Source organism: Lepidochelys olivacea, assembly GCF_965140295.1.
Source record: "Lepidochelys olivacea isolate rLepOli2 genome assembly, chromosome: 2".
In the NCBI taxonomy this organism is placed as follows: domain Eukaryota; kingdom Metazoa; phylum Chordata; order Testudines; family Cheloniidae; genus Lepidochelys; species Lepidochelys olivacea.
In genome coordinates, this window is record NC_140412.1 from 37640216 (window position 1) to 37661794 (window position 21579).

The 21579-nt window shown below is 46.8% G+C and overlaps 1 long non-coding RNA gene across 1 annotated transcript; it reads left to right on the forward strand.

Moving 5' to 3' along the window:
* The first annotated feature begins 302 nt into the window (after window positions 1-302).
* LOC311516369 lies at window positions 303-20179 on the forward strand. The gene is made up of 3 exons (XR_014710393.1): window positions 303-443; window positions 1477-1609; window positions 18902-20179. It is a non-coding gene; the product is annotated as an uncharacterized lncRNA (long non-coding RNA).
* Window positions 20180-21579: the final 1400 nt, after the last annotated feature.

A 21579-nucleotide genomic window follows, 5' to 3' on the forward strand; every position in this document is an offset into this window, starting at 1 on the left:
GCTTTGTTATTGCAACTCATGCCTAGGAAAGAAGCCATAAACCAGGGGTCTCAAACACACATCCCGCGGGGTTCTTTTGTGTGGCCTGCCAAGCTCCCTGTGCCCTCCATATCCCCCCACAACTCTCTGCCTATCTCTAGGCCAGGGGTGGGCAAACTACAGCCCGCGGGCCAAATCCAGGCATGGGATCGCCCCCCCATGGTGCGCAGAACCATGTCCCTGCAGCCCTGGGGGGGGGGGGGGACGGGACAGGACGACACACAGATGACTCCATGCATTGCTCTCTCTCTTCCAGGCGCCGCCAACTGCAGCTCCCATTGGCCGGGAACGGGTAACCGCAGCCAATAGGAGCTTCAGGGAAGGTACCTGGAAGCAAGAGCAACGCGGAGCCCCCTCCCGCCCTGGCCCCGGTGCGCGCTGCTGCCACCCTGGAGCCGCTCTAGGTAAGTGGCACCGGGCCGGAGCCTACACCCTGAACCCCTCCTGCACCCCAACTCCCTGCCCTGAGCCCCCTGCTGCATCCTGCACCCAGGGCCGGCTCCAGTGTTTTTGCCACCCCAAGCAGCAAACAAACAAAAAACCTTGCCGCCAAACACGGAGGGGGAGTGACTGTGCAGCCACTGAATTGCCTCCGGTGACCAAACACGAGTCGTGTCCCCGCCACCGAGCGCGAAACGCGCTGTGACGGAGCAGCCGCCAAATTCCCGCCGCTGCCAAGGGTGGATTGCTGCCCCAGAGCCCAACCTCCTGCCGCCTCTTTATATTTGCCGCCCCAGGCACCTGCTTGGTTTGCTGGTGCCTGGAGCTGGCCCTGCCTGCACCCTAACTCCCTGTCCTGAGCCCCCACCACATGCCGCACCTTGCACCTCTCCTGCACCCAAACCCCCTGCCCTGAGCCCCCTGCCGTACCCTGCACCATGACCCCCTGCTGCACCCCACACTCCAACTCACTGCCCTGAGCCCCCTGCTGCACCTCAAGCCCCCTGCCGCACCCTGCACCCCAACCCCCTGCTGCACCCCTCACCCCAACTCCCTGCCCTGAGCCCCCTGCTGTACCCTGCATACCTCCTGCACCCTTTGGGGGCAGGGAGGGAGCAGAGTTGGGGTGGGGACTTCGGGGAAGGGGTTGGAATGGGGACAGGGAAGGGGTGGGAAGAGGCAGGGCCTCATGGAAGGGGTGGAGTGGGGGTGGAGCCAGGGGCAGCGATGTGGGGTGTCAGTGATGCAGCCCTCGGGCCAATGCACTCGTCCTCATGTGGTCCTCGTGGTCATTTGAGTTTGAGATCCCTGCAACCCTGAAAAGGGTCTAAATGGTACAACACACAGCAGCCTGTCTGCTTCCCAAATGTCTCCTAGAACTCCCCTCCAGTGTTCTGCCTCCACTAATAAGAGAATCCAGTTCAGCATCTCTATCCTGATATCTAAAGCTCTTTGTGTGAATTATCTAGTTACCTGAGCCACTGCCTTTCTCTCCAGCACAGTGATCTCCCGTGACACCGTGGGTTTCACTGGATCAAACTTGTGACCAATAACTGAGAAGTTTGTCAACGTGGAAGACAAAACCTCCACAAGAGGTAGACAGAAACTATGGAACTCGCTCCTGCAACAGGTAAGAGTGACCACAGCTATCAGCATTCTCAGAACTAAATGCAAAGCTCATCCCTTAGACTTGGCTTTCCTTCACTAAAGTCTTTACACCCACACAAGACCTAACCAAGGTGTTTCTTCTACACGTTGAAAAAGGAGAAGGAGAGATCGTTACATTTACTTTTGAGTAGCTGGCAGGCACTCAATAGAATAGTGATGGGGATAAGCTACTTAAACCAGTCTCTGATTATTTGTAATATAATCTTGCATTGTGTTCAGGTCTGCACATACCTGTTTTGAGATGGTAATACACATAAAATACCTGTTTTGACCTTTCAGGAAAGGATGATAGAAATCAGTCACCATCATCCCAAACCCAGATATGAGAAAACCAGAGGCTCCATCAGAATAATGTTCTACATTAACACTTCTGAGATTTGAAAATGTACGTGATGGGTGAAAAGGGGATGTATCATTTCCTACACAGCTCAAACAGTTATGTCTATGGACTTGTTCAATACAATCTTACAGGCTTGATAAGACAGTGCATGGGCTGTCTTAATCAAATACTTCTTTAGTGAAACAGACAAACCAGGAAGGGTTGTCTGTTGGTGGTACCTCATCACTTTTTACCAGCTCACTCCCCTCCTCCAGCATTAGCCTCCTCTTAGTGTCCTACTATCACTCTCCACTAGGGGTCACAGCTTTACTTGTATTACTCCATCTGACTGGGACTTAGTGTCCTCAAGAGCCAGCGAGTAGATTGCTTTAAATCTTGCATTAGAATGTATCTTCTGTCTCTAGCTTATGAGTGTAAAGCATTGTGTAACACTTGATGTGATGAACAGTCCGTAAAATAACCATATTGTATTTATCACAATGACTATAATGTGAACAACTCCAATCCTTGACTTCCACAGCAAGAGTTAACTTCTCAATTTCCCCACCCAGACACATTGATTACAGAAATGGGTCTTGCCTTCTAAAGTGACTATTACGACTTTCGCTTCTATGGGCAGGACTTTCCTTGAAAAGCTCAGACCTGAGGATGTTTCTGGGATTTGGCAGTGAAAGTGAAAGTGACAGTCAAGTCAGGTATATGAAAGTGGGATGTGTTTTGTTCTTAACCACACACATTGCACGAGCCCTGTCACTAGTCTGGCACCAGCACTCCCTTCTCCCGCCATTTGGATGAGATCTCCGGCTTTCTTGACAGTAGCTATTCCTTTTCCTAGAGTATTATCAGTGCACACTTGTGATGCATCATAGCAGTACTGACAGTTGCAGGGTGAAATACTTGGTTTGTTGCAGTAGAAAGAACCGGCACAGAATTCAGGGACCAGCCCATCTGCATGTCACAGACAGACTGTCTCCTTCTCCCAAAGAAAGCTTTTCCCCCAAACTGGATTGCTGGTTTATTCAAACACAAATGTCCTTGTAGCACTAAAGGCACTGCCTGAATCACTGGCTCTTTAACTTTATGTAGGCAGACAGATTGTACGTTACAAACAAACAAAAAAACCCATCTTTGGCTTAAGTAACATTCTAGTGACAAAGATTTGTTGTTTTATTTGTAGTTAAAGTGTCATTAAACGATTATTAACAAACAACACTTAGGACTTACATGATAAATTTCCATTTGTAGATCTTAAAGTTCTTTACAACAATGGGTACCCATTGTCGTCCCCATGTGAGTTATGGGGAAACTGTAGCACAGAGATTAAGTAACTTGCCCCAGGTAACAGTGTGTCAATGGCAGAGCCAGGAACAGAAGCCAGTGCCTCAGGCTCAGTGTCCTAGTAATTTGATCATAGTACCCCTTTCTTCTCAGCAGATTGAAATAAAAAGCTAATTCCTCCCTACACACAGTTCCGAGAACATAATTTCTATACATCTGGTCAAAGCTACAGTCAAACAAAATTGATGTAATCATGTCAAGTTCGCTGCTAGAACCTTAGAGAGAAAATTCTCCCTTCCCCTCCACCCTTCCCTGCTCTTTATTTTAAACCCCTCCCTCCATCACAGTTGCTTTGTTAGGGCCTCAACCTAAGAAGTGCAGATTATCAGCACAAGTCCCTTTTAAATCACTGGGAGATGCAGGTCCTCGGCACCTCTCACAATCAGGCCACTCCGTTAGGGTAGAAATTCATTCTCTGAATCAGACACACTTTCCCTGAGACTTACTTTTGCAACAAAACCAAAATGCTAACACTTTTTGGTCCTTTTCTTTCCCAGTTGAGGACATGGTCTCTAGCGTGCTTGTCTCTTAGCCACAAGCCTCTCCAGGCTTATTCAGATGTATCTGAAATGGTGTCAATGCCAGTTGCAGCCTAGAGCATCTGTTTGGATGATACATTGTGAGTCCTCCTCCTCCTAAGGATCTATACCAGAGGCAAAGCCTTACTGGCTTCCAAAGATGTTCAGAAACCATGCACTGGTCTCCATTGTTGATTTTCTACAGTTTTCCAGTAAATTTGGACTAGTCTAGCTGACCATCAACATGCTGCATCAGTGCATGGTCTCCTTTCCTGCCAGTCCCTGAAAGAAGGGCTTCATTTGGAAGGCATGGTCCAGGATGGATTGAAAGTGCAGCTGAAGCCGAAGAGGAATGAGTTTTTGTCTCATCCCATTCTCCCCATCCTATGTTTCTGTCTAGACTTCACCTTTTTGTCCAGCTCTTTATTCCTATTCTTCTCCTCCTCCTTCGTCTTATCCCATTATCTGGGGTCAGGTCATTGTGCTTCTGCCATCTTCACCTGCCTGAGCTGGCACTAATGTCCACCTGCTTACCACCTTCTTTGATACAATCCATCCATTGCTTCCTCAGCTTTCCTCATGGTCTCTTTCTTACCACCCTCTCTTGCCTTGCTATCTTCACCGAGTCCTCTTCATTCATCCTTTGTACATAACCAAACCAGCAAAGCTGCGCTTCCTAGATTTGTCAGCCACATCACGGACTTTGACTTCCATCATAAAATCATAGAACTGGAAGGGACCTTGAGAGGTCATCTAGTCCAGTCCCCTGCACTCAAGGCAGGACTATATTATCTAGAGCATTCCTGACAGGTGCTTGTCTAACCTGCTCTTAAAAATTTCCAATGATGGAGATTCCACAACCTCCCTAAGCAATTTATTCCAGTGCTTAACCACCTTGACAGTTAGGAAGTTTTTCCTACTGTGCAACCTAAACCTCCCTTGCCACAATTTAAGCCCATTGCTTCTTGTCCTAACCTCAGAGGTTAAGAAAAACAATTTTTCTTCCTCTTCCTTGTAACAACCTTTTACATACTTGAAAATTGTTATGTCCCCCACCTCAGTCTTCTCTTTTCCAGACTAAACAAACCAATTTTTTTTTTCCCCATCTTCCTTCATAGGTCATATTTTACAGATCTTTAATCATTTTTGTCACTCTTCTCTGGACTCTCTCCAGTTTGTCCACATCCTTCCTGAAATGTGGCGCCCAGAACTGGACACAATACTCCAGTCGAGGCCTACTCAGCACAGAGTGAGTAGAGCAGAAGAATTACTTCTCGTGTCTTGCTTACAATGGTCCTGCTAATATATCCCAGAAGGATGTTTGCTTTTTTTTTTTTTTTTTTTTTTTGCAACAGCATTCCACTGTTGACTCATTTAGCTTGTGGTCCACTATGACCCCCAAATTGCTTTCCGCAGTACTCCTTCCTAGGCAGTCATTTCCCATTTTGTATGTGTGCAACAGATTATTCCTTCCTAAACGGAATACTTTGCATTTGTCCTTATTGAATTTCATCCTATTTACTTCAGACCATTTCTCCAGATCATTTTGAATTTTAATCCTATCCTCCAAAGGACTTGAAACCCCTCCCAGCTTGGTATTGTCCACAAACTTTATAAGTGTACTCTCTGTGCCATTATCTAAATTACTGATGAAGATATTGAACAAAACTGGACCCTGAACTGATCCCTGTAGGACCCCACTTGTTATGCCTTTCCACCATGACTGTGAACCGCTGATAACTACTCTCTGGGAACTGTTTTCCAACCAGTTATGCACCCACCTTATAGGAGCTCCATCTCAGTTGCATTTCTCTAGTTTGTTTATGAGAAGGTCTTGCGAGATCATATCAAAAGCTTTACTATAGTCAAGATATACCACCTCTACCACTTCCACAAGGCTTGTTACCCTGTCAAAGAAAGCTATCAGGTTGGTTTGACATGGTTTTTTCTTGACAAATCCATGCTGTTACTTATCACCTTATTATCTTCTAGATGTTTGCAAATTGATTGCTCAATTATTTGCTCCATTATCTTTCCGGGTACAGAAGTTAAGCTGACTGGTCTGTAATTCCCTGGGTTGTCCTTATTTCCCTTTTTATAGATGGGCAAATACAGTGCCATTTTCCAGTCTCCTGTCTTCCATGACTTTTCAAAGATAATTGCTAATGGCTCAGATATCTCCTCAGTCAGCTCCTTGAATATTCAAGGATGCATGTCATCAGGCCCTGGTGACTTGAAGACATCTAATTTGTCCAAGTAATTTTTAACTTGTTCTTTCTCTATTTTTTAGCCTCTTCTGTTACTACCTCATTTTCACTGGCATTCACTATGTTAGACATCCAATCACCACCAACCTTTTTGGTGAAAACCAAAACAAAGTAGTCATTAAGCACTTCTACCATTTCCACATTTTCTGTTATTATTTCCTCCCCCCACCCCTTGAGTAATGGGCCTACCCTGTCCTTGGTCTTCCTCTTGCTTCTAATATATTTGTAGAATATTTTCTTGTTACCCTTTATGTTTCTAGCTAGTTTGATCTCATTTTGTGCCTTGGCCTTTCTAATTTTGTCCCTACATGTCTGTGTTATTTGTTTATATTCATGCTTTGTAAATTGACCTAGTTTCCACTTTTTGCAGGACTCTTCTTGATTGAAGATCTCCTGGGTAAGCCAGGGTGGTCTCTTGCCATATTTCTTATCTTTCCTACACTGTGGGATAGTTTGCTCTTGTGCCCTTAATAATGTCTCTTTGAAAAACTGCCACCTGTCTTCTATTGTTTTTCCCCTTAGACTTGTTTCCCATGGGATCTTACCTACCAACTCCCTGAGTTTGCTAAAGTCTGCTTTCTTGAAATCCAGTGTCTTTATTTTGCTGTTCTCCCTCCCATCATTCCTTAGAACTCTATCATTTCATGATCACTTTCACCCAAGCTGCCTTCCACTTTCAAATTTTCAACCAGTTCCTCCCTATTTGTCAAAATCAGCCTCTTCCCTAGTAGCTGTCACCACCTTCTGAAATAAAAAATTGTCTCCAATACATTCCAAGAACTTATTAGATAATCTGTACCCTGCTGTGTTATTTTCCCAACAGATGTCTGGGTAGTTGAAATCCCTCATCACCACCAAGTCCTGTGCTTTGGATGATTTTGTTAGTTGTTTAAAAAAGCCTCACACACCTCTTCTTCCTGGTTAGGTAGTCTGTAGTAGACCCCTACCATAACATCAGCCTTGTTTTTTACTCCTTTTATCCTTGCCCAGAAACTTGCAACAAGTCCGTCTCCTATTTCCTCTCAACCTCAATCCACATGTTATACATTTTTAAATATATAAGGCAACACCTCCTCCCTTTTTTCCCCTACCTGTCCTTACTGAGCAAGCTATATCCTTCTATACCAATATTCCAATTATGCGTATTATCCCATCAGGTCTCTGTGATGCCAGCTGTGTCATAGTTCTGTTTATTCACTAGCATTTTGAGTTCTTCCTGCTTATTCCCCATACTTATTGCATTAATATACAGACATCTAAAATACTGATTTGATCCCCCCGCTCCCCTGCCAATTCTGTCTGGTCTCTCCTTTATCCCTGCTATAACAGCCTGTGCTCCCATCCAAGTTCCAAACCTTCTCCCAGGTCTCCATGTTCTTGATTTACCTGTGGGCTTTGGTCACCTGCCCCCTTTGAACCTAGTTTAAAGCCCTCCTCTCTAGGTTCGCCAGTCTGTATCCAAATATGCTCTTCCCCATCCTCAATAGGTGGATCCCATCTCTGCTTAGCAGTCCTTCCTGGAACAGTAGTCTGTGGTCAAGGAAATCAAAGCACTCCTGGCGACACCATCCTCACAGCCAGGCATTCACCTCCAGGATGCATCTGTCTCTGCCTGGGCCCCTACCCTTGACCAGAAGGATCAAAGAGAACACCACCTGCTCTCCCAACTCCCTCACCTTTACTCCCAGAGCCCTGTAGTCACTTCTGATGTGCTGAGGGTCATACCTCACAGTATCATTAGTGCCCACATGGATGAGTAACATGGGGTAGTAGTAGTCAGAGAGCTGGATAATCCTCGACAATCCCTCCATAACGTCTTGCATACAGGCCCCTGGCAGGCAGCATAACTCCCAGGATGCCATGTCAGGTCGACAGAGGGGTGCCTCCATCCCCCTCAGAAGAGAGTCACCAATCACCACTACCCTACATTTCGTCCTGGATCCTCCTCCTGGATCCATCCTCCTGGAGATTGGTGATCCTCCCAGCCTTGGGGGTACATGGCTTCTCCTCTTTCTCTTGTGGGGGGGGGGGCAGGATTGGTCATTGCTAGGGCAGCATATCAGTTTTCCATCACCATGGTGGGTGGGTGGATTGGGAGTAGGGGTGGAGTACTGCCTGCTGCCAGTGCCCTCCCTGTGACAGACCCATATCCTTCTCCCCCAGTGGTGTGACAGCAACCCTCTGTAGCTGGATAGCTTCCTCAACCTTGGATGTCTCCATATAAATATTCTTGAGGAACTCCTCTCGGGTAAGGATGCTCCTCAGTCTAGCCACCTCCTCCTGTAGCTCTCCCACCTGCTTCCTGAGAGATTCCACCAGCAGGCACCTTTCACACTGGATGGTCCCCCTAGCCTGGCTTTCTAAGAGTGGGAAATGCAGGCCACAGTCGCTGCAAATCCACACCAGGATCTGGGCAGAGGCATCTGTGGTGAGGTTGTCTGTGTGGATACAGGCGCAGGTGGAGGAGACAGCAGTGGCGTTGGCACTGGCGATGTGGCCCTTCCTAACCATAGCGACTGTATTACAACTCCCTCCTACAAACTCCCCTGTTCGCTAGCTCCCCATCCTAATGCTTTCATTTCAAAATCTTGTCCTGGCACAATTCTTTTTATTGCGTGAAGACTTAATCGCAACCCCCTGTAGGCACTCAACCTGCAGTCTCTTCACTGCCCATGCTTCAGAACCATTGCTCTGTACAGTGGGCCTTCAGTCTCAGGGGCATACACACCTCCTGAGAAGTTATCCCACACTCTTCCAGCGCTCCCCAGTCTGGACTGTATTTCATGTTCAAACTCGCCATCTTCTGTAACTCGGCCACCCAGGTACTTGAACTGATCCATCTGGTTTACTCTTATTCCATTCCTGTTTTATTTCATAATTATTTATATCAGAGGCAGGGGTATAATTAAGGGAATATATCCTTCCATAACTTGACAAACCATTACTTGAAGAGCGTCCTGAATGTAATTCTCCATGAGTCCCCACTCTGTTACTCAGTCCTGAAGAAACAGCCTCCTGTCAAGCACAGCACTGAGCTGACTGACTTAGCAAAGCAGGCATGCACTGAGCCAGTGGTAAGAGCAGCTACAGCAGAAAGAAGAGGCTGAGGTCAGTGAACCCTCAGGAGCAGGATTCAGGGGCTGGGGAAAGAGATCGAAGAATAGTGGCTGAGGGAAAGCTTGTGGATAGCATTCATGGAGAACTTTGTAAAGATTTCCTAGTTTTCCCCCATCTGCTACTTCCAGGAACCCTTCTGTTCTTGCTCCTCCCTCCCTGTATTGTTACCTCTCCAAACTCTGTTCTTGGGTCTTATCCTCTTTTCCCTCTGTCATAAATATAAAGGGAAGGGTAAACACCTTTAAATCCCTCCTGGCCAGAGGAAAAACCCTTTCACCTGTAAAGGGTTAAGAAGCTAGGATAACCTCACTGGCACCTGACCAAAATGACCCATGAGGAGACAAGATACTTTCAAAGCTGGAGGGGGGGGAAACAAAGGGTCTGTCTGTCTGCGTGATGCTCTTGCCGGGAACAGATCAGGAATGCAGCTCAGAACTCCTGTAGAAAGTTAGTAAGTAATCTAGCTAGAAATGCGTTAGATTGCCTTTTGTTTAATAGCTGGTAAAATAGACTGTGCTGAATGGAATGTATATTCCTGTTTTTGTGTCTTTTTGTAACTTAAGGTTTTGCCTAGAGGGATTCTCTATGTTTTGAATCTGATTACCCTGTAAGGTATTTACCATCCTGATTTTACAGAGGTGATTCTTTTACTTTAATTGAAATACTTCTTTTAAAAGCCTGATTATTTTTCATTGTTCTTAAGGTCCAAGGATTTGGGTCTGTGTTCACCTGTACAAATTGGTGAGGATTTTTATCAAGCCTTCTCCAGGAAAGGGGGTGTATGACTTGGGGGGATATTTTTGGGGGAAGATGTCTCCAAGTTGGTTCTCTCCCTGTTCTTTGTTTAACACACTTGGTGGTGGCAGCATAGGGTTCAAGGAAAAGGCAAAGTTTGTACCTTGAGGAAGTTTTTAACCTAAGCTGGTAAGAATAAGCTTAGAGGGTCTTTCATGCAGGTCCCCACATCTGTACCCTAGAGTTCAGAGTGGGGAAGGAACCTTGACACCCTCTATACCCTGTTACTGGGTGACCTAATCTGCTTACTCTGTTGCAGCTGCCATCTATGTCAACGACTCTGAAATCTCTCTCTCTCCACCCTAACCTTCCCCTGCAGTCCAGCTGCCCTCCTCCAACTATCCTACTACCTATGATGCTGGATGTTCAGCCTCCAGTTCAGCTTCAACATGACCTTCACTGACCTTCTCACCTCTCTTCTCCCTCCCTTCACCACTATCTTCCTGTTCATCCAGATTGCAACCTTGAGGCTAGAGCCACAAAGGGATTTAGGTGCCTACATCCAAAATGTAGATCCTCAAAACTTCTGCTCAGCTGTCACCTACCCCTGTAGGTGCCTAAATTTCTGCCAGTGGGGGAGAGAGAGACTGAGGCTGACTCTGTGCCCAGTAGTTAGGGCTCTCATGTACAATGAGGGCAAGTCAGGGTCAAGACCTTTCTCCACATCCACTGGACTACGGGGAAAAGTCATCACTACCACCAGTTTTTGTGAGAAAGGTGCCTAAAAGTCAGGTAAGCCTAACTCAAGGAAGGGGTTCATCTCTCCGAATCCCAACTAGATACAGGCACCTTCCTCTGACTTGGTGTTAGGCACCTAAATCCCTTTCAAGAGCAGGGCTTAGGCCAGACCCCTCTCCTCAGCATGTCCTATTGGCTAGCTTAGGTAGCCCTCCACTTAGTGTGCTGGCTTTTGTGGATCCCATTCTCATTCACCTCTCTCCCGCCATCCAGTGTGTAGGGAGCCTGGGCACCTGACAAAAGGCTGAGAGTTATGCTAGGTGGCAGGGCATCTAAACATTAGGCCTTGCTACACTGAATCTAAGTCCCCTTTGTAAATCTAGCCCTTGGTGTCATGTTTCACACATCCAGGATGTCATCAAATCCTGACATTTCTTCCTCCACAACATACGGAAGTTCCAAACCTTCCTTTCTGCCCCTACAGCTAAGAAGCATCTCCATTCCTTGGTTATCTCCTGCCTTGATGCAGTCTTGAGGATCTCCCCACAATTTTCCTTTTGCTTTACAAATCAAATCATGGCCACCATTGCTCCATCTGGAGCTAGCTAGCCCAGACAGGACCCTCCCCCTTCCAAGCCTGACAATAGTAACCTTTAGTTGGCTAGTGGACTGGCTGCTGACTGGCAGAGTTCCCTTGTCCCTGAACAGCTCATCTCTGTAGCATTTCCATACACTGCTGATGGACCTTGATTTTTTGTTTAAAAGCTGACATCTGACGATAACACAGCCCCAGCTGGGAAGGAGGTGTGGAGACTAAGGAGATATGGGGGTGACGGTAAAAAGAGACAGGCATCAAATAAAGTGAGGACAAGGATTAGAAGCTAATATGTCTCCTTTTCCAATTTGCCTTGAACCTGATGTTCATAAACCCTCTAAATCACCCTCATTTTCCATAGTAACTGTCATCAGCAGGAGACGGAGCCAAAAAAAAAGCTGTCAGCTCAAGGTAAATTGTTCTGCAACTGATTCCAAGGTAATACACAAGGCCCTGTCTATTCACAGATGTTCTACTGTTTTAACAATATTGGTAGACGCCCTAGGGTGGATACAGTTACTCTGTATAACTGCTTATACAAGCATAGCTATTCCTGTAGGGGAAGGGGAATATGTGTTACTGGTATAAAGGTGCCTTTTTACCAGTATAACTGTGCCCACACGAGAGGTTATACTGGTAGAACTATGTCAGTTAAAAAGAAAAAAATGAAAACCCCAAAATAAATCATACTCTCTCAGAAATAGTTATAGCTGTACAAAAATGGGGTGTAGCTTTGACAAAGTGGGAGTTTTCTGTAATATGACTCCTAGGCATGCCTCAGTTTCTCTGGTTTCCTTTCCTTTCCCCTTCCCTGATCTGCCCAGCCTACCACACCAGTCTGCCCACAACCCTATTCCCCAGCTCGAGACGGCAGCCAGCAACAGCCTCTCTTAGCCCCCTCTCCTGCAGCTGACTAGAATAATGAAAATATTATTTTGTGCAAAATTTATTGATTTATTGAGACAGTGATTACAGGAAAAGAAGTTTGGTTAGCATTCTCTGTTTGCATGAGGTAGACATGGACATTGCATGCCAATAAAGTTACAAAGACTGCAGCCCCCAGCTGAGATATAAAAGCTCCATAACATGTTACAGTACAAAAGCTTTACTGTAGGGACAGCAAAGATCTTAGTGACTTTTCACAGGCTTACACAGAGAAAAACTGGGAACAGTGAATGTGTCCATCGTTTCAGAACTCTATTTTTCTCTGAACTTTCACCATGGCTGCAGGGCAGATAAAGCAAAATCTAAGACTGAGAAATTTCTCAGGTTTTGTCCGGATATTTTGAGGAATAGCTGCATGGTATAGCTCACAACTCCCTTCCACGCCTGCAACGCTTCTGGGAGGGACCATCTTGGTGAATAACTTCAGTGTACCTCACTGGTCTATTCTTTGCCTTTTTGAATAAGGCCATTCTCTGCCTCCTGCTTTCCTGCCTCAGTGTAATGTCATCCAGAGTCAGGACAGCTTAAAGGGGACATAGAAGGGATTACTATGCAGTTTGCTCCTGGAAGTGTCCCTTCTGATAGCATACAGGCACCTCCAAGTTACACCAAAACTGCAAAGCCCAGATTGAGAACATAATTCCCGACCACCCCCAGACTGGGAACATCATTCCCAACTCAGCCTATGTCCCCACCTCCAATGCACAACAGCAAAGACAAAAATCCCAAAGCACACACCACTCAACTGGCTCCCCCAAGGATGGGAAGACTCTCAGGGAGGTAAAGTCAGCATTTTTAGCATGCATTTCTATCACAGCTTCCCTAGAATATGAACAGTAATCACTTATTAATTTTTTCCTCTCTTCTAAATAGTGACACAGCACCTGCACTGGCCAGACCCGCAAGGACAGGGCCTTTATCAGTGACTGACCAGCTGGCTAACTCATGATGAAATCTTCATGGCCATCACCGCAAAGTCCAAACCAAAAAAACCCACCACCATCCAATTCCTCCTCATCCCTACCCCCCCTCCCCCAACCCAAAAAAACCTCCACAGTGGTGGAGGTAGTTGTTGAGGATGGAGAGGGAAACCGACAGGGAACTCTTCGGAGATTGTGGGAATGGCCAATGACATTGTGGGATTCAAAGCATTGCAGGTGCCGGAGACAGCATTGCTGTGGCCAAAGACCTCATCAAAGACAAGGGAGATGCAGAGGCAGCTCCTGAATACGGCACACAGCCAAAATGCTGCACTCTAACATATGTTGCGGTTCGGGCAGCAGGCCCTGCACTGTTGTAAACCAGGAGCCAGTCACGTTCTGCAGCTCCTGGGCAATACAGGATAGTGGGAGCACCAGCAACTCCTCCCTTCTGTACCCCACAGGAGAGCTCCCAGAGGCCATTCCCCTGGTTGGGCCAAGCTCAGGGCACTGAGAACAGTTGTACCTGCTGGCCCAGCTCTTTAGAAACCTCTATTGCCCTGGTAACTTTAAGCCTCACCATTCAACACCATAAGACCCATGAATAAGAAGAAGCAAAGGCAAGACGTAAAGCTTGCCTGTGACTTCAAACCATGCATTGTGCTGTTGCACTTTAATGTTTTGACTATTGTTTTAATTAGAGGTTGCTTTGTAGTTGTTTGACAATACATTGTTTCATTATGGTTTCATTTATAGGTTTATTTTTTGTTTATTACGTAATAGATTAATAACAAAACCACTGAGAAATTCAAAGAAACATTCATGAGGGGTCAAGGCACTTAATACTGAAATTTATTAAGTTTTATATAACTCATACCATTTTACAAGAGTACTAGGCAAAGACATGAGGTAAATAAGGACTGCCACAACATTGCACCTCCATTGCCCATAAACGCCATGAAACTGCTCACAATCCATCCAGAGCTCCCTGCGGGTTAACAGCTGGATCTACAGCTGCACAGGTTTAGGCTTGAGACTCAAAGTAGGAGTAATAGGCATCCCTGACAATATTGTCCTGTCTGTTTCCATTTTCTCTTGGACATCTTGCTGGCTGCTCAAACTGCTGAGCAAGTGTCTGCGCCTCAGCCTCCCACTCATCACTAAGGCTCTCTCTCTTTCTCTCACAAACATTGTGCAAAGCACAACATGCTGCTATGACCTTGGGCACTTTTTTCCTGCTGCTTCCAACCTATTCCACAAACAGCACCACGTTCCTTACAAACAGCCAAATGCATGCTCCCCTGTCATTCTGAAACTACTGAGACAGTAGTTCAACAAGTGAATGGCTTCATTAGCCAGGGAAACGAGAGGACAAGCCGTGTCTCCCAGGATAATGAGCAGTGTCCACACCATGAAGGTTCATAGCATTCCTGGTGGCAAGCAGTCCTTTCACCACTAAGGTATACAGAGCGGAGTTCTGAAAGATCAGCCAGTATGTGTGACCTTAGATCTGCCCAGGGTGTTCTGTAAGCCCTTGGAGCACCATGGAGAAATGACCATCTCTGGTTTTAAATTCTGATCCCTGATGGAGGAGGGAGGTTTGTGGGCAAATAAATAGGTGCATGGGTCCCATCAATTATCCCAGTACAATGTTGGAAGCCCCTGTGTGCTAAGTCATCAATAACTTCCTGAACATTACTGAGCTTTATAACCCAGTTCAGTAGCACCTTTTCCATGGCATCACACACCTGTATGACAATGGCCCCTCCCCATGCTGAATTGGTTAGCTATGAACCAGAAGCATTTGGGGGTGGCTGGTTTCCAGATGGGAAGGACAACCTGACTGATCACAGGTATGGGTCAGCTCATATTGGTTCGCTGCTGCTGCAGCTTAGGGGTTAGTTCAGCAAATATCTCCAAAAAGGTTGCCTTTCCCATCCTGAAATTCTCTCCCCACTGCTATTTGTTCCAGGTCTGCAGAATGTCCAGTCCACACTGGTTTCCCCAAGCACAGAAACAGCCCTGCACAGCATGAAGCTGCTCCAGGAACCAGTTGATTAGCATCCTCCTCTTCTTCTTCATCCTTGTCCTGCTTCTTCTGCCCCTGAATTTCCTACTACTGAGGAGCTGCCGCCACATCATGTGCTCAGTGGGTGGTGGGTGGAGTCCAAAGCCAAATTTATCCAGCATTGAGAGCTCTAAGACAGCCCAAACAGCTTCTGCACATTCATGGTTGCCAGCATAGCAGTGCAGAGCATTGTTGGGTCTGTGCTAGCTGACAGCAATTCAGAAATGGTGCTAGGCCACCCAAAACGGAAGGACAGAGTGGAGACAGAGGAAACATAGGTGTTCTGGGGTTTGTTTGTTTTTTAAAAATTAAACACATCTGGCTTCTGCTTTGCATCCCACATGCACAGTGAGAAATCCCAGAATGCACACTGCTCAGCAGCAAAGGACAATGCAATACCTCCAAGAATGGCATGCCCTTAGTAAGCAGCAAGCCTCCCTCATGTGTATACACACTGACAGAGAGCACACCATCCTGTGCACACTATTAGTGCAGCTTGCATAATGTGCATTACCTGACACACCCCACTTGTAGTCACACATGTCTGCGATTCAACAGATACACTGAGCTATATGGGCACATGGCTGCAGCTTTGATCGATCCCCACACAACCAGTCAAAACAATTCAGGGCCCAAGTATTGCATTTCATCACTGGCCTCTGTGAGGGGCAGAGCATCAGGAAGTGTTCAGGGGGCACAATCCTTCCTTGAGCACCTCAACACACCGGGGGAGCAATAGAACCCACTGGTTGGTATGGGTTACATGTGCCCCTCTGTGCTTGATCCACAGAGGAGATGACTCTCTTACAGCCCCAGCTATACAGGCTGGCTCTTCAGCTCAGCTCAAGCTGTAGAATCTCATGCTGTCTGCTGTGAAGGTCTCTCTTTAGCTCCTAGTATCAGCCAAAATGTTAGCTGTCTCTGGGCCCAACTATGCTCCACCTGTTCTTTGCACTCTCAGCTCCTCCTGCCCTCCTCCCATGCAAGGCCAGGGCAAGTTCCCCTACAGCGTTGGGACTTCTGAAAGCCCTTTCAAGAAGTGAACAGTTTTGGGGTTAGCAATTTAAGATGTTAAAATTCACCTGACGTCGTTGCTGAATAATTCCAGCTTACTTGCCAAATGTGTCAGTGCAATTATGCAAGATTTAATGTCCTCAGCAGAACATCTGGCGCTCACAAGCCAGTTGTGGAAGAATGCAAACATACAGGATTGAAAAGCTCAAATCCTGATTCCTCAGCTACAGCCAAGCAGCACCCATGGCAGCTCAGAAATGGGGAGAAGGTGGCCTTTCTGCTCTCTTGATTCAAAACTGACTGTGTGCCTGGCCATTTCCCCACAGCATACCTCTGAGCCCAAAGGGCAAACACAACAGCCAGGGCTCAGGAGGACACAGGAAAGCTCTAATCATGCCCTCTGTGCCAACAGCAGGGAGCTAGGGGATGAGACAGCAGCTCCTATATCACATTCAGTGATCCCCCTACACTGGGTGATCCTCCCATGGTCAGTTATACCAACTTTAGGAAAAGAACCTGACTGCAATGTGATGCAAAGTGGCCATGTAGCACCCCAGGATCTGGCTCAAGTTGCCTCCAGCCCCAGAATTCAAACTCCCTGAAGCCCTTAACAGAATTAATCTAGACAGCATGCCAGCACATATGCTGGTAGAGTATAACTCCCAGTTGTTTGAATCACTTTCATGAGGTGTTTTGTTTTTACATGTAAAACTTCACTTTGCATCTCCTTGTTTTCTCATGACAGGGGTATTCAAGACTGCCAAAATTCTTTTAAGACATTTCCCCATAAAGTCACTGGTTCACCTGTAGAATCTCACATAGGACGCTCATCCTTCCCATGTTAAAGCAAGATGCAGAATTATCGGTGTTATTTTCTTTTTTGAACAAAATAATTGCGGACCCCAGGCTAGAGAGTTTGATTTGAGATTAAGCCCATGTGGGAAGGGTAAAGTTGAGGGTATGTGCCACTCTATATTAAGGAACTCATTTTATAATGAGCTAAGATCAAAATGGCTAAAACCTCTGATAGAAAGCAACAGAGCTTTGTCTCAAGATCTAGCACAGCAGTTCTTGAAATGGGGTCAAAATGGGGTCACAAGGGCTGGTTTAGACTTGCTGGGGCCCAGGGCCAAAGTCAAAGCCCGAGGGCTACAGCCCTGGGTGGCAGGGGTCGGGTTGCAGGCCCCCTGACTAGGGTCTGAAGCCCTTGGGCTTCAGCTTGGCTCCCCTGTCTAGAGTGGTGGGGCTTAGGCGGGCTCAGGCTTCAGTCCATCCTCATGGGATTGTGAAGTAATTGTCAGAAGGGGATTGCGGTTCAGTTACGTTTGAGAACTGCTATTCTTGGAATATTGGTTATTAATTCACACAAATAAAGATACCCAGCTTTATGATTTTGGATTTTGTCCATCCATTTAGCAAGCCAAAAAGAGGAAACATCAAAGTTGTAGTATTTAGCATCTGAGTAAAGGCCCACACTTTGAGTCGGAATCGGATTAATCTTGTGTGTAGTTTTCATGCAGTCTGTATCACAGAATGGTTAGTAAAGACAAACAAATATAAGACATTTATTTTTACCAGTGGTCACTAGGTTGTCTGCGATTGATTCCTTACATACCTTATGACATGCTAACTGTTGTATAAACAGAGAGCAAGGAGCAAGAGAGTCACTGCCACCCAGTAAGAAGGGAGGAATTTGTAGGTGTCCCTGATGTCTTTCTGTAGTTGGGATCTGAAAGAATAAATCTGCATTTGTGAGCATATGTAAGAGAGCTCAGTGACACTGTCCATTTCTGTCTCTTGCTCCATCAGCAGTAGCTGAAGTAACTTATTGTGTGAATAATAAAAAGGAGTGAAAGGTGTGAAATTCTTCTCAGACAAAATGACCTAAGACTGGCACCTGCCCTGCATTTCATTAGGATCCATACAGTGATCTGCTCCTCAGAAGAGTCCTGTGATAGGATGTATAGGTGCAGTCCCAAGGTTAACCATCTCCTTTGGCTACAGGAAGGACCCTAATTACCTGTGGGTATGCAGGGATTTCTAGGGCAGGGCCAACTCTGGGGAGTTAGTTAATATCCCCCCAGCATCCTATGGGATCCTGCAACACTGAAGTCAATGGGAGGTTTGCCATTGACGACAACTGGAATTGAATTGGGTACAGTAGTAATAAGAGGGATGTGCTGTGGGGAACTGAGTGCTGAGTCTGGCAGGGAAAGTCAGGGAGGGGAAATCTATACATACAGAGCTGGTACAGACAGAAGTGCCAGAGGCAGGGCTCTCTGCCTGTCTAAAACTTGGCTGGCCTGAGCCATGTTAGTGCCACAAGTTAAAAAACATGTGCCTGAAGTTAGACAGGACAGAAGCGACTTTGTCTGTACAAAGTGCAAGCTGGTCTCCATATTGGAAGAGAAAATTGAAGGTCTGGAGCAACAGATAACAACCCTGCGTTGCATACGAGAAACTGAGGATTTTCTGGACAAAACTCAGGATATGCTTCTAGGGGCACAAAGCTCTAAAGATATAGAGCAGGTTGCACAGAGAAGCCAAGAGGCCAGTGAAGAAGCTTGGCAACATGTGACCTCCAGAAGAGGTAAGCGGAATGTCCGGGTTCCAGTATCACAGACACAGGTAACTAACCGCTTTCATGTTCTCTCCACAGGTATCGTTGCAGAGAGTGGACCAGATGATATGTCTGGGGCGAGAAAGCAGAAGGAGACTCCGCTGGTTGGAAGGCATGAGATGCTATGTCCTGAGGTTGGGGGTTCCACGACCACCACTCCCAAGAGGAGAAGGCGGGTGGTGGTGGTCGGGCACTCTCTCCTCCGGGGGGACTGAGTCATCTATCTGCCGCCCTGACCGGGAAAACCGAGAAGTCTGTTGCTTGCCAGGGGCTAAGATTCGCGATGTGACGGAGAGACTGCCGAGACTCATCAAGCCCTCGGATCGCTACCCCTTCCTGCTTCTCCACGTGGGCACCAATGATACTGCCAAGAATGACCTTGAGCGGATCACTGCGGACTATGTGGCTCTAGGAAGAAGGATAAAGGAGTTGGAGGCGCAAGTGGTGTTCTCGTCCATCCTCCCCGTGGAAGGAAAAGGCCTAGGTAGGGACCGTCGAATCGTGGAAGTCAACGAATGGCTACGCAGGTGGTGTCAGAGAGAAGGCTTTGGATTCTTTGACCATGGGATGGTGTTCCATGAAGGAGGAGTGCTGGGCAGAGACGGGCTCCATCTTACGAAGAGAGGGAAGAGCATCTTTACAAGCAGGCTGGCTAACCTAGTGAGGAGGGCTTTAAACTAGGTTCACCGGGGGAAGGAGACCAAAGCCCTGAGGTAAGTGGGAAAGCGGGATACCAGGAGGAAGCACAGGCAGGAATGTCTGTGAGGGGAGGGCTCCTGCCTCATACTGGGAATGAGGGGCGATCAACAGGTTATCTCAAGTGCTTATATACAAATGCACAAAGCCTTGGAAACAAGCAGGGAGAACTGGAGGTCCTGGTGATGTCAAGGAACTATGACGTGATCTGAATAACAGAGACTTGGTGGGATAACTCACATGACTGGAGTACTGTCATGGATGGTTATAAACTGTTCAGGAAGGACAGGCAGGGCAGAAAAGGTGGGGGAGTAGCACTGTATGTAAGGGAGCAGTATGACTGCTCAGAGCTCCGGTACGAAACTGCAGAAAAACCTGAGTGTCTCTGGATTAAGTTTAGAAGTGTGTGCAACAAGAGTGATGTAGTGGTGGGAGTCTGCTATAGACCACCGGACCAGGGGGATGAGGTAGATGAGGCTTTCTTCCGGCAGCTCACGGAAGCTACTAGATCGCGTGCCCTGATTCTCATGGGTGACTTTAATTTTCCTGATATCTGCTGGGAGAGCAATACAGCGGTGCATAGACAATCCAGGAAGTTTTTGGAAAGCGTAGGGGACAATTTCCTGGTGCAAGTGCTAGAGGAGCCAACTGGGGGGGGAGCTTTTCTTGACCTGCTGCTCACAAACCGGGTAGAATTAGTGGGGGAAGCAAAAGTGGATGGGAATCTGGGAGGCAGTGACCATGAGTTGGTTGAGTTCAGGATCCTGACGCAGGGAAGAAAGGTAAGCAGCAGGATACGGACCCTGGACTTCAGGAAAGCAGACTTCGACTCCCTCAGGGAACGGATGGCCAGGATCCCCTGGGGGACTAACTTGAAGGGGAAAGGAGTCCAGGAGAGCTGGCTGTATTTCAAGGAATCCCTGTTGAGGTTACAGGGACAAACCATCCCAATGAGTCGAAAGAATAGTAAATATGGCAGGCTACCAGCTTGGCTTAATGGTGAAATCCTAGCGGATCTTAAACATAAAAAAGAAGCTTACAAGAAGTGGAAGGTTGGACATATGACCAGGGAAGAGTATAAAAATATTGCTCGGGCATGTAGGAATGATATCAGGAGGGCCAAATCGCACCTGGAGCTGCAGCTAGCCAGAGATGTTAAGAGTAACAAGAAGGGTTTCTTCAGGTATGTTGGCAACAAGAAGAAAGCCAAGGAAAGTGTGGGCCCCTTACTGAATGAGGGAGGCAACCTAGTGACAGAGGATGTGGAAAAAGCTAATGTACTCAATGCTTTTTTTGCCTCTGTTTTCACTAACAAGGTCAGCTCCCGAAACTGCTGCGCTGGGCATCACAAAATGGGGAAGAGATGGCCAGCCACTCTGGACTCCTCATTTCTAGCCTCACCCCAGAACCCGCACCACCAGCCGGAGTCCTCACCCCCCTACCCGCACCCCAACCCCAAATTTCGTGAGCATTCATGGCCCACCATGCAATTTCCATACCCAGATGTGGCCCTTGGGCCAAAAAGTTTGCCCACCCCGGTCTAGTCTGACCTCCTGTATAACACAGGCCTTGGAACTTCACCAAAATAATTCCCACAGCATATTTTTTAGAAAAAAAACATCCAATCTTGATTGAAAAATTGTCAGTGATGGAGAATCCACCAGAACCCTTGGTAAATTGTTCCATTGGTTAATTACCCTCACTGTTAAACATTTACACTTTATTTCCAGTCTGAATTCGTCAAGCTTCAGCTTCCAGCCATTCAGTTATGTTATACCTTTCTCTGCTATACTGAGGAACCCATTATCAAAATATTTGTTCCCCATACAGGTACTTATCGACGTGTAATCAAGTTGCCCCTTCACCTTTTTATTAAACTAAGTAGATGGAGCTCCCTGACTCTATCACTATAAATGCATGCTTTCTAATCCTTTAATTTGCTTCTCTCTGAACCCTCTCCAAATGTTCAACATCCCTCTTGAATTGCAGACACCAGAACTGGACACACTATTCCAGGAGTG